We start from the raw sequence: 13238 nt of genomic DNA on the forward strand, positions 1-13238 counted from the left end.
ACATTTCTGGCCCTCAGATTCTGGTAGTCTGCAGATGTACATGTACATGATGACAAGAAATGAACATGTACAAGGTCCAAATGTCTTACCCAGAATCTTCATGGAACATAACTGGCCTATCAGACATGTAGAAAGAGCAGTTGCAAATGAAATGAATGTTCCTTAGAGACTAAGGAATGTATCTTAAGAACCATTTAACTATGAACCATTCTGTTTATTGTCTGAAGTGGTACAGTCCAGTCTAATTCTCATATAAATCTGTGCCTGGACATACAGTACTTGTGGAAGGTTGCCCAGAAATGTCCCTTCATGTACTTTAGACAGCTACCAAAAACATGTCTCTCTGTGTATGTATCTATGTGTGTGTGTGTGTGTAGAGAGAGAGAGAGAGAGAGTCAACATTCAATTATTGAAATTGTTGGACTTGAGACAGGTAAAAAGGTTAAGTTAGAAGTCATGGAGTTCTTGAGCTCTGAAAAAGGTTTACAGCTTGCTTGCTTGCTTGTTTATTTATTTATTTATTTATTTATTGTGTTTATATAGCTGCCCATCTCACATAAAGTGACTCTGGGCAGCGTACAACAATTAAAAACAATAAATACATAAAAGCAATTACAAGTAAAAAAACTATAATTTGAAAGAGCCATTTCTCTCAATTTCATCTCTTCTTGTAGCTGTAACATTAGGGAAGAGAGTGGGGCCTTGGTTACAGGTCTGCAATGGGAGACGTAGTTTCAGTTGCGTCAGAACAATTGTGGAATACTTTCCTCGAGCTAGACTCTCATGCTTTCTGTAAAATGTACAAAGATTTTTTTGTTTAGGCATGCATTTAAGAATCAAGCCTTTCTTTTCTTGCTGTGTTACAATGTTCTTGCTGATTTATAGTATGCTTCTTTGTTATAGATTTGGAGATGCATGATGTATTTATATGTTTTCACTATTTTGAGCTTACCTTTGAATGGAAATATGATCTATAAATTCAGTAATAAAATACATGGTAAAATTATATACAGGGCTCACCAAAATAAGACATTTGTTTGCGCCTAATAGGTCACCTTGCAATTTAGTTCCATGAGAGAAACTACAGATAGCTGTCAACAAATGAAGCTGAGAATCTCAGAGAGTTTTCATCTCTGAACTGCTGTATGGCTGAATTCTAGATATAGAGACAGACAGTCTTGTGTATAAGAAGACAGAACATTTCTTGTCTGCCACTAGCATAGCCAAACCTTTGGTATACTTGTAATGTATTCCCTGTCCATGACATCTGATTTCAATAGCAATGTTAGTCCAGGGTAGTGATTGGAGCGCACACTTACTGGCTCAAGAGAGCCAATAATTAATTTTTTGGGAATTTTGTGAGCTGGTTGAGAGCAGAGATGAGCCACAACAGCTGGCACACCAATCAGTTGTTTGGTGGCTAGTGGTGCAGTGCGGTTGCAGTGGCGGCAATGAAGTCAACAGAGCCAGTTGTTAAACATTTACCAGCACTCTACTGGTCCAGAACAGTAAGATGGTTTGTACTGTTTGTAAAGAAACCAAGAGAAATCTATAGTGCTTGGGCCTTTAAAAGAATCTTAGAAAAGAACTGTTACAGTGCCTAATTCTTAAAGGGTGAGGAAATGCTAATAAAATCTTTTTTGTATAATATATTTTATGTGCTTGGCCATCTGCAAGATAACAACACAACCACCACCACCCCAAAAAAAGAAGATAAATGCAACAAAGAGGCAACAGCTAAGCAGCATATCTGGCATGTGCTTTTGAAGAGATATTGTCAATCATTTGCCAGTTTATGGGGCTGGAGCAAAACCTACTGAAAAGGGAGAAGTGAGGCAGTTGTGTACTAATAATTTGATTGTGTTGACATTACTCATTAACCTGCTGTAAACTGATATAGCATTTGCTCAATTAACAGCATGCTGTACAGACTCAGCCTTTTTCCTTCACCAGTCTCCACAGAATTCAATTAGTTCTCCTTTCACCAGCACAGATTCCAAGTTTTGACCAATGCTGGAAAGTTGTGCTTGATACCCTTTCCATGGTATTTTCCTTCTTACAACTGAAATCCACCCAACCACCCACTTACTTGTTGGTAACTACACTTCCTGGTTGTCTAGCTTCCACAGCAATTGTGCAGACTGGAGCTCCAGGGCCACACACTTGAATGTTCTATTAGCGATCAACAAGAATTGGATGGCCAGCCTTGCAGTGCAGGCAAGCTGTACCCAGTGCCATTGCTAGATTGATCATCCAGTCACTATTGACCACCAACCAGCTAGCAACAAGGATTGGAGCTACCATCACTACCAGGAAGATTTGCAACAGTAATTCTGGCAGCTACAGATGGATATCACTTATGGTTAGTGAACTTCCTCCTTTTCTGTAGAGAGTCTTTGGATGATGCTTCCTTCAGACCATGGGCTGCAGATTAATAAGACTGCTACACATAGAAGCTCCTCACTGTGTATTTTGGTGACCTTCTAGCATTTTTTTTTTAGTTTGCAGGAAATGTCTGAAGTTCACATGAGTATTCTGTATGCAATAATTCCTAAAATATATGTGTTAAAATAAAAGGTAGAATATTGGGTTAGAAGGTGTAGTCATAAATTAGATGGCAATGATATGACAGCCAGTACTTCACCTCATTCTAAGCCTTTCAACAAGTCCTTGCAGTCTGAATATTTATCCTGTCTCAGAAGGTAAAAGATGCAGGAAAACAGAGTTAACACTGAATTTAAATAAGCTTAAATGTTGGTATAGTGTCTTAAGAGATTTCAGAAGTAATGCAAATCAGTGGCCATTGTATGTACCTAGATTTCTTATTACATGAATATGTCCACCCAGCAGTTGATGGCCAGTGATACTTTTCATTATTTACATCTACAAGGAAGATTGCAGCTTAATACTAGCAACGGCACTATAAGTTTTCTCATGCTATAAAGACAAGAATACCGTAATACATTCAACATAGATACAATGGATCAATATTTAGAAGGGTATGCTGATGCAGAATATGGAAGCCTGCTTTCAGATATGATGGCCCTTAGAAGCCAATAATACCACTGCAATGATCTGTTAATGTCTTTCAACATTAGAGTCATAATGATGAAAGGAGCTACTGATACCAAAAAAGACTTGTGTCTTCCTAATGTCTTATGACATGAAATCAGATCAGCCAGGTGTAATCTCATTAAAATGTCAACTATGTATCAAGTATATAATTACCTGCAGTATAGCCCAAATTTGCTCTTTTTATGGCAAAGATTTGCTCATATTTTCCCCTAATATTATTCTTACACACTTATAGAAAATGTAGCATAATCTGTTTAGGTAGTTGAATAACAGAATATTTTTTCATAGAAATATGCTTGAAGTTCAGGAAAAACAGGAAGAAAAAGAGAAAATATTCCATTTTAAATGTTTGGAGTTGTTGTTGGTATCTTAAACTAAATTGTAGGCCTGTGAGAATCATCCCTGAATTGATTTGGAGATCTGAGATTTGAAGAAGCCATGTGAGGTTCTGATTCAAGACCTGACTGGGAAAAATATTTGTCCATAGGCTACATTGGGGAGGCATTAACATATGTGCAGCTGCTTCATAAAAAAAAAAAAAACAGATGACAAAAATTTGGACAGCACTTTTTTTAAAAAAAAAAGAGAATGAAATTCAGTTGTAATTAGCATAAGTTTTGTAATACAAAATCTTAATCAAAATCGCTTTTGGCTCTATTTTAGACTTGAGAGCAGTCAGGCATGGGAAACTGTAGGAGAAGACTGGAGATAAATATCACATTTTCATTGGTGAAAGCTCATCTACATTTAAAAAAAGTGTTTAAAGATATTTACTAGTAGAATATGTATCTTTTGTTAAACAAATCATATCACTTTAATGACCATGGTTTCAAAACATCTTAGTATACATTTTGGTTAAACTCTCTATCCAGATCTTAGGAACTAAGTTGCCACAAGTGCTTTTATTTTCAAGCTAATGCCGTATTCAACATTGTTGGGGTAGGGGTGAGCTGCCCTGTGAATTCTATGCATTTGTTAGTATGGAATCTCTTAAGGAAATCAAGATGATTGTATGCATTTTGATTAATTATGTTTTCCCAAGTCAAGCAAACTTTGCAGGCTTTTAAGGAAATTTGCAAAGTCTATGAACAAACAGTATTTGGGCAATAATATTTCGGTGCTTCACTAGGAGGAGCTGTGACTACTTCAGCCATTTCAATAGCCTACTTTACTACTTCATTTAAACACAAGAAAGTTATTTTTTCCTTCCCAAATAATTACTTGTGAACTGGGGGAGAGAAAGATCATCTTATATTCGATAAGAATAGTTTAGGATGCTGTTCAAAACAAACAAATATGAGGGAACTGTAGATGACTGCAGGTACCTTTGAAGATTACATATTGAACATTGGCTTCAAATTAAGTGCTTGTCTGCTGAATTGTAACCCTTTAGTAGTACCTAAAGAGGGTTTCTCTCTTTTCTTCCCTGTTCAGTAATCTTTTCCCCATATCACATATCCAACTATTTTTCTCCCCCTTCCCTTCCCTTTCTTTCCCTTCCCTATCCGTCACCATCCTATTTTTTTCTTCTTTTTTTACTATTTCCACTGGAAGGAGGGAAGTGTATATACATAGGTAAGTGGGGTTTGTGTCACATCTGAATATTGGTTTACTCACATGGAGATCAGGTAAATATGGTAGTTTATATTATCGCCAACTAATTATATTCAGTATATTAATTCATGTAATATTATTTGTTGTTTGTCCAAGCTCTACTCTCTTCTGGAGTGTCGTTTCTGGCAAGTACATTTTAATGGAATATAAAGTGAAGTATAGTTAAATATATATTGTGAAAGAACACACATGTTGATAAAATCAAAACAATGAGAAGGAAGAGTCTATGGCAGGAAAAGCTAATGGGCAAGGAAACTCAAGGTGTATAGGAGTTCTTTAAAACGCAGATGCTAAAACACAATTGCAAACAAGTCCAATGACTTGTAGCTAGACAAAAAAGCATTAGTCAATGTCTGAACACAAAAAAGGACACATGCTGGAGGTGGAAAGAGGGAAAGTCATGAAAGAAGAGTACCTACAAGTAGCCTAGAAGTGTAGAGGAGAGCTAAAGCTGAAAATGAGCTGAGGATGGTAAAGGATGCTAAGAACAAAAAGTGCTTCTTTAGATACTAAATATATAAATAAAACATGCTACTGACATGATGATTAATAATATTTCTAAGAGATAAGGTGGATGTCAGAAAGATATAATCTTCAAGGACTGCTTTTGAACTTTCTCCATGCCAACAACTAATAAGAAGCTCTCTTTGATATGTTATTTTTCAATGTACATAAATTCTTCTGTTACACTTGATTTTTGTCTAGAATATGTTGTTGTCTTTCTAGTGTAAAAGTTATCTAAGTGAAGCTTTGTTAGTTTTCTTATATATTTTCCCAAGTGGGATTCTCGGTTCAGGGATAATTCAACCTCTTCCCATATAGAAGATGACAGGAACTCTGCATTAAAATCAATTCCACTGAATGGAATTGCAGTGAATATATTTGGTTTGATAGCTAGATATTCTCTGAGCATATTTAGTGATGTCAAATGCATCAAATATTTAGTTTTACAATCAATTAAATGTTGGTTTTATATACAGATGAACTTTGTGATATGGCTTTTACCTAACTATACAAATGCATCAAGTCAGTGATTATGATATCAGTAGACTTAACAAATCAGAACAATGAAATAATATTGTAACCTCTTTTTCATAGCTATGGTAAAGTTGACATAATTTGTGGTGTGGTTAGATTGCATTCTTGGATCCCAAATTTCACCTTGGCAATTGACAAATGGCTGACATAAATCCCTATCCATTCATCCTGATATAACAGAAAAATGTGGGGAACATTTCCACCCTATTGCTACTTACTTATATGTACAATGTACAGTTGATAAATTATTTTGAATTTTTCAGATTGTTTTCCTGTGTTAAGTGAATTTAACATTCCTTTCCACTACATAGTAAAAGAAACATGCTGAGGAATTTGATAGAGTAACTCTTTCAGTCTGAATTAAAGCTGTGCTCGAAATATGTTAACTGGACACATGGAAGGAGATGGGATCATGTTAATCACTTCAGAAGGAGATTGTTTGGCAAATGCAGTGACCTTTAATTTATGTACTTTGTGTGTCATTCAATCCCAGTAGATTCACGGTAGCTTTCAGAAAGTCCAAAGTTAGAACATCCATAGTAGCAGCAGGGCCTTTGACTATGTACTTGGTCATGGAAGTGTTTGGATCCCTTTAAATATATTAAAGCAATGGAGAAGAAGGAAAAGGCTTCATTTCCATGATTTGGTCCTTATGTTTGTTTATACCATTTGGGACTTACCTTAACAGAAATTTCAGTATGGCTAATGAAAATGCAATGTATTGAGCTATTAAAGTATGTTGCATTTAATATAAAGAAAATAGAATCAAGAAACAAAAGCATCTTTTGGTATGTTGGCAAGCTGAAGATTTTGGTATGTTGGCAAGCTGAAGGTGAAGCAATTACACATTGGGTTAACACCTGCATTTTGATCCTGTTCCTTATTAATCACTGCTGGCACAACCACTATTAATGTATAATATTCAAAGTCAAAGTAACAATATGTATTGGATCACACTTGTCTACATGCTTGTAGACACTCCCACCCCACAAAGGGCTAAAAACCTAATAACCCAAGACATAAAGAAAACAAATAGATTCCTTTTCAGCAAAATTCTTCTATGTATTTGATTGCATTTTGCTTTTTCTGCTATTTTATTCAGGACAGATAATAATAATAACAACAACAACAACAACACTATTACTACTACTACTACTGCTACTACTACTACTACATTGGATTTATTCTCCCCCCATCTCCCCCCAATGGGGAACTCTGGGTGGCTCACAAAGTACAACTTAACTGCACATACATATACAATTAATCAATTTAATTCCATCTAACATTAACCGCTATTTTATATGGCCAGCAACGGTTGCTAGGGAGTCACAGCACATCTGGGCTTTTCCTTCTCCGTAGGTCTTTCCCCCCCGATCTCATCAGTCGCGTCCAGTGTTAGGTTGGGTCCACCACCAGTTTCTACTCCCCACACAGCACTGCCGGTTCCTCCCACCAAAATGGGAGTACCTATTTATCTACTCTCAGATGGAAACACTTTCAAACTGCTAGGTTGCCAGAAGCTGGGGACGAGTGATGGGAGCTCACCCCATCACGCAGAGCTGGGCCCAAACTGCTGGAGTGCCAACCATTTCTGACCAGCAAACTCCAGTGTCATTAAGCCCTGCACCACCATGTCCCCCAGTGACGCCTGTTAAACTGTTAAACATTAAACTGACCTGTTAAATTTCCTGTTTCTCCTCTTAATTCCTTTTGAAAAATTAGAGTCCCATTAGCTATTTTCTAGTCCTTGTGAACAGATACCAACTTTAAACAGAAGTTAATTTTTTTTTTTCAGAAGATCAGCAATTTACTGTTATAATTCTTAATGAACACTCAGGTGGATACCCTCTAGATGTGGGGATTTATTTATTTTTAATTATCAGTTAGGCTTACCACATCATCTTGTTATTTGGTTTCCATTCATCTAACTTCCTTCCTGAAAAAGCCAGGTTAGGCGGAGGCATCTAGTCTACAATTTCAATAATGCAGAAAGAAGCAGAAACTTAATTCAGTTTCTCTTTCATCCAACAATTCACCTGTTTCTAGGATGATTTATCGTTATAAATTCCTTCCTTCCTTCTTTCCTCCCTCCCACAGTTTCTTTGATTCTTCTCCTTAGCCACACTGACATTCTCTTAGACTTCATGGCACTTTTCCTGGGCTGAGATATACCTTATATTGGAGCATTATCATAGTTTCAAATAATCTCCAACAACTCTGAAGAGACTTGAACCTCTTGACTTTCCCTTCCAAATTTCTTTCTACTGCTTCTTTACCTTGATGTGGTTTTCATGTTCAATTGTATATCTGTCTTAAATATAACTGTCCTCTTGTTGGCAAACCTGGTTTCACCTACCTATACAGCAACCCAGCTAAATTTAGCTTCCAGGTTGCACAATTATTTTTCCTTCCATCATTAGTCCTGGTATATATCACTGTTACTGGAGTAGATGTTTATAATATCTTCATTCTTCTTACCAGGTGGATAATTCACTATGACCATCACATACCCATTTCTCTATCCCTCTAATAAATGAATCCATCCACCCACTAACTGGAGCTTTCCTAATCTAACAGATTTTTGCAGTGCACATGCAAAAGTAGAAAATGCAAGTGCTCCTGAATAAAATACATTCTTCTAGCTAATTAATCATTATCAAGGTCTATTAAATGCATACTATATTTATAGCTACAGTAGAACAATATGATTTTGAATTATTTCCTCTATTTTCCTGCAAATGAATAAATGACCTCCTGACATTCCCCACAGCGTCAAAGAGAAAGAGCAATGAATTTATATTTGTTTAAATATATCTCCTTTATGATATTCTGCTAGGTGTGTGAGAATGTATATATTTGTGTTTATATCTAGAAATTTTGGTTTATATCTTCTATATTCTTTGACCTTTTTTTTCTTGCAGCATAAAAGACTCCAATAACTCTATACTCCCTAGTCTAGGGTATGTATGTGTGTGAGAAAGAGAGGAGACAAAGAGAGAGAGGGGGACTATATATAAACTAATTATGGATACTCATAATAATACTATGTGTATGTGTATGAGCGTGTGGATATGTGGATATAGATATATAGCATTGCACAACTGTTAATTCACGTGCTGCAAGATCAGCATGAATGTGTAATGATGTTTCCTGTAGCAAACTGAGTTTGCAATGCTCTTGAATAGAGTTTTTCAAATGTATTTGACAAATTAATTTTAAAAACAAAAATGTTCAGTGTTTTCCTGTAATCCAAGTGGCATTGCTATGCTTCTATTATACATGATGCGCTTCTAGGGTTTGTCATTTTATTTAAGTTTGTTTTATTTTCTTCAACAGATTGTGTCAATTTTTCAATATCATCAAAGTCCATTTTGAACTATAATGCCAATATTACTGAACTAATTATTTTGAAATAATACTGGTAATTAGTAGTAAGTATTTACAGTTGTAGCAAATCTGTTTCCAGAGAGGGTCCAACTGATCTAAGATATACAGAATTTATGAAACTGAAGGTATTTCATCACTATTGTACCTATACATTAGGTACAATACTGTCATTATGTAAGCATTGTTCATATAATGTTATTTTGACAAGTGTTTCCTATAGAATATTTTTACATAAAACAGTATGAAAGGAGCAAAAAAACAATCTCTTTTCTGAAAATATGCATTTAGCTTCATATTTAATACACATTTAGTTAAATATATGGTATATATAATATAATATCAGAAATCAAATATCATTTTAAAGGATTCTGTGGCCAAGCTATATGCAGATAGTCCCCACTTACTGATGGTAATTGGGACCAGGAACTCCGTCGCTAAGTGACATGGTCATAAGGCACGACGTCACAAATGACTGCGCCAACTTACAACAGCAGTTCCAGCAGTCCCAGATGCCATTGTGAGGTGAATCCTGTGCGGTCACAGAGTCCCATGGTCATGTGATCGCCATTTGTGTCCTCCTGCCATCTTCCCCATTGACTTTGTTTCTCAGAAGCCATCTGTGAAGGTTGCAAATGGCAATCACGTGACCACGGGATGCTGCAACATTGTAGCTGCAAACTGGTTGCAGAGTACCAGAATCACAATCATGTGACCACAGGGATGCTGCAGTAGCTGCAGCTATGATAACCCCTCATTCAGCACCACTGTAACTTTGAACAGTCACTGAACAATTATATGTTAAATGAGGACTACCTGTATTGTATTCATTCATTCCTTTGAGTTGTTCTACACTTCATTTCACAATAACCTCAAATAAATTTACTGTAGAATAAATAAAAGTTCAGAATAGTGCAGGCAATGGTATTCCCTGTGACACTCTATGGAAGCAAAAGTTAGACTTTGGCGAAGCAGGGTAGAAGAAGTATTGAGTTTTGGTGTTGGAGAAGACTCCTGAGAATATCATGGACAGTCAAGAAAACAAGCAAATGGATCATTGAACAAATCAGAGTTCTCACTCGAGACACAGATGAGCAGGCTCATATTATCCTACTTAGGACACATAATGCAAAAACCTAGCTGTCTGGAAAAAGCTATAATGCTGGGAAAGATGAAAGGAAAGAGAGAAAGAGGAAGACCATCAGCAAGGTGCATGGCTTCAGTTATAGTGGCAATGGGTGCACCATTGGAAGACCTGAAGGCACAGTTTAGATTGTCACAGAGAAAATCTATCTATGTGGTCACTAAGAGTCAACACAGACTAGATGGCACATAATCAGAGCTTTATAAAATCGCAAACAAAATATCAAATAAAGTAATACCTAAAACTCAAGACATTCAAATACAACTACTTAACAGGCCAATTAAAATGATACAATCGTCATGAAACATCACTGAATTCTGAGAAAATATAATTCCAAGCCCTTGAAAAATCATCATCATCATCATCCAGGCCAATATGCTTAGGGAAGCAGAGCTGTGGTTTGGGTACCAACACAGAAAAGTCCCATCTCCAATTGCAAGCATCTACCTAACCTCCAAGTAGCCCGCCATCCCAATAAAATTTCTCACAGATATGTTTCAGTGATATATCTGCTTCTATTCTGCTTTTGATGTTGTTTTACAATTAAATTAATTACAACAATGTTTGTCATTACTGCTTTATGAATTAAATAGATTGACCAATCCAATTTCATTAATAAATAGGGATATGAATAGAGATTAACTATCTATGACCCTCACTCTTGATTTGTTCTCATGACGAAGATCATATTATGTAGTGCTGCTCTTTTAAACACTTCTAAATTATAAAGGATAAGTTCCTGAATTATTTTTGAGGCATTCCTATTTGAAGCATTTTGTATGTCTTTGGATCCATTCAGAGGATCCAAAAGCTGTGGCTCAAGACAGATGAAGAGAAAACAGCAAAATGTAGGATAACAGTTATATTAGTCACTGTGATGAGTTATATTTACTGTTAGCATGAAGCTTTTAAAGGAGAGTTTAAAGGGCATAACGTTTTAACAGCATGTGTGCGACTGAAGGAAAAGACAGATCATATGTTACCCATGCCTTTCATTTGTAACATGCCATCCTAGTCTCCACAGTAAACACAACAGGTGTGCAACTTATTAGTCATTTTCGATGACACACAGAAGTAGATCATCATAAAACAGAATTCTGTTTTAAAAATTGATATATAAGAAGATGGCAAAGCACCATCTATCCTGGGCATGCAAATGAACTGAAATGAATGTTTTGGTATTTTATCTACAAAGTGTTCCAAAGAAAATGTCCACCTACCGTGCAATGCCTAAAATAAGCGTTTGGAATGATCTCTTGCTTGCCATTCTTCCATCACTTCATCTATCTTTCCTAATTCAAAAGTAGTATTTGCAATCTCTTCCCTTTTCTTAACTGGACTCTTCCCTGATTTGGTGACTGGTCAGGATATCTGCTGTTCAGAAATAAAAGTTTAACTGACTATGGAGAAGAAATTGGAGCGTACTTGTCCATCAAGGACAGCTAGGTTGACTGAATGGCCCATTAGAATGTTGTTCTAATATAATAGGTATGGCTCCAGAGGGTGGTGCTGCTGACAAAGGTTTCTGGCCCAACAGCATTATTTGCTCACCCTGCAGTGAGCACTCAAGGCAGACCAAAGGGAGTGGGAAGGGACTGTAATACACAAATCCTATCTCTTCTGAAATAAGGAGGAACATTAAAAGTGTGTTGCTCAAAGATCCTCAAAACTTTGGAGGCTACATTTTAAGACAGAAATATTGGAAGGCGCTGACAGCCACTTGTAAATATATTTTAACAATGCAAGCTAACACTACAGAACTATAGTTTCAAAATCATATACAGTATTACAGATCTCTGAATGTAATAAAACTGCTTACCAGATACCCCTTCCCTGCTTCAAAGGTGTGATCAGCTGATCTTGGCATTGTTTGCTCTTTTCTTTGATGTGCTTCAAAAAAAAAAAAAGAGGATTGGGCCAAGATTTTTTGTGTGTCTGTGTGAATGACTAATAACAGAAATATGCAGATTACTGATATTGGTACAGTTGCTTATTTTTAGTATGTGATTAACTGACGTCTTGCTTCTACAACTTTCTCTTTGGACATATTACTGAATTTTGGCAAAATATACTGGTTCAGAAGTTTTACCCTGATAGTCAATTTTCTTCTATATTATAGCTGACAATTCAAAGGGATTAGAGTATTTGGTGGTGGGGTGCTGCTGCTAGAGTGGCCATTGCATGTAAATCTAGGGCTCCCAAACTAAGCAGTATGTAGGTATTACTTTGAAAAAGAACCAAAGTGGTTGTGTCCTTCTCTCTCCTCCTCTTCACTGCCTGAGTGGATTTTCCTGCTTTTTTTTTTTTTCCTTGCTTGTTCTTGCTATTTTCTCTCCCTTCCAGTTGTCAACATTAACATATTTTCTCTCTTTCCTTCTAGAAGAGGAAGGGGAGAGGGAACAGAACAAAGGTAGAAGTTGAAAGAAAGATAGTAAAGGGTAAGAGAGAGAGAATGCCAAGAAAGAGCAACTATGGAGAATAGGGAGAGTAGTTAGCTCTTCTTGTGTTTCTTTTCCCACAGAGTTTATCCTGAAAAGCAAAGAAGATAGCAAGCATCAGAGGAGATGATGTCAGTTACCAAAACATCTCTATCTAAGCAAAGTAAAGCAAACATGAAATGTCATTCCTTGGCATTGTATGCTAATCTGTTCCCAAACTCAGTTGAAAACTCTGTAAGAGGAATAAGAACACAGAATTATGTTGGGTGTTCTTCTAATAATTTTTTCAGAGTTTCAGTAACACACTTAGGACTATTTACTTCCTTAAGATGGATTCTTAAACTAGCAGTCAAACAAATCCAAACTAAACAAACAGCAATACAACTGTTCCAGTATACTAAAAATAATCTATAGAACAAGAAAAACAAAGTATGCAATAGTTCCAATTCACATGAGGAATTTGAAAAATGCTTAAAGCCTTCACAGTAGTTGTTGTAGGTCAAAGGCTATTAGACTCTTGCTCACTTTAGAAACAATGTGATAAA

General features: G+C 36.2%; 1 protein-coding gene and 1 long non-coding RNA gene across 5 annotated transcripts in view; one reads left to right on the top strand and one right to left on the bottom strand.

Annotated features, from left to right (window-relative positions):
- LOC148217113 (uncharacterized) overlaps window positions 1–11687 on the bottom strand; it is a 71108-nt gene extending 59421 nt beyond the window's left edge. For both annotated transcript variants that reach the window (XR_015796518.1, XR_015796517.1), the window contains exon 1: window positions 11476–11687. This is a non-coding gene — a long non-coding RNA (uncharacterized LOC148217113). The remainder of the gene's footprint in view (window positions 1–11475) is intronic.
- The window catches only part of PACRG (parkin coregulated), a 267294-nt gene that overhangs the window by 121705 nt on the left and 132351 nt on the right, over window positions 1–13238 (top strand). The gene's annotated exons all lie outside the window — the stretch shown is intronic.

Source organism: Python bivittatus, unplaced genomic scaffold, assembly GCF_059951505.1.
Source record: "Python bivittatus isolate LINGU-HERP-01145 unplaced genomic scaffold, Pbiv_v1 ctg000020_np1212, whole genome shotgun sequence".
In the NCBI taxonomy this organism is placed as follows: domain Eukaryota; kingdom Metazoa; phylum Chordata; class Lepidosauria; order Squamata; family Pythonidae; genus Python; species Python bivittatus.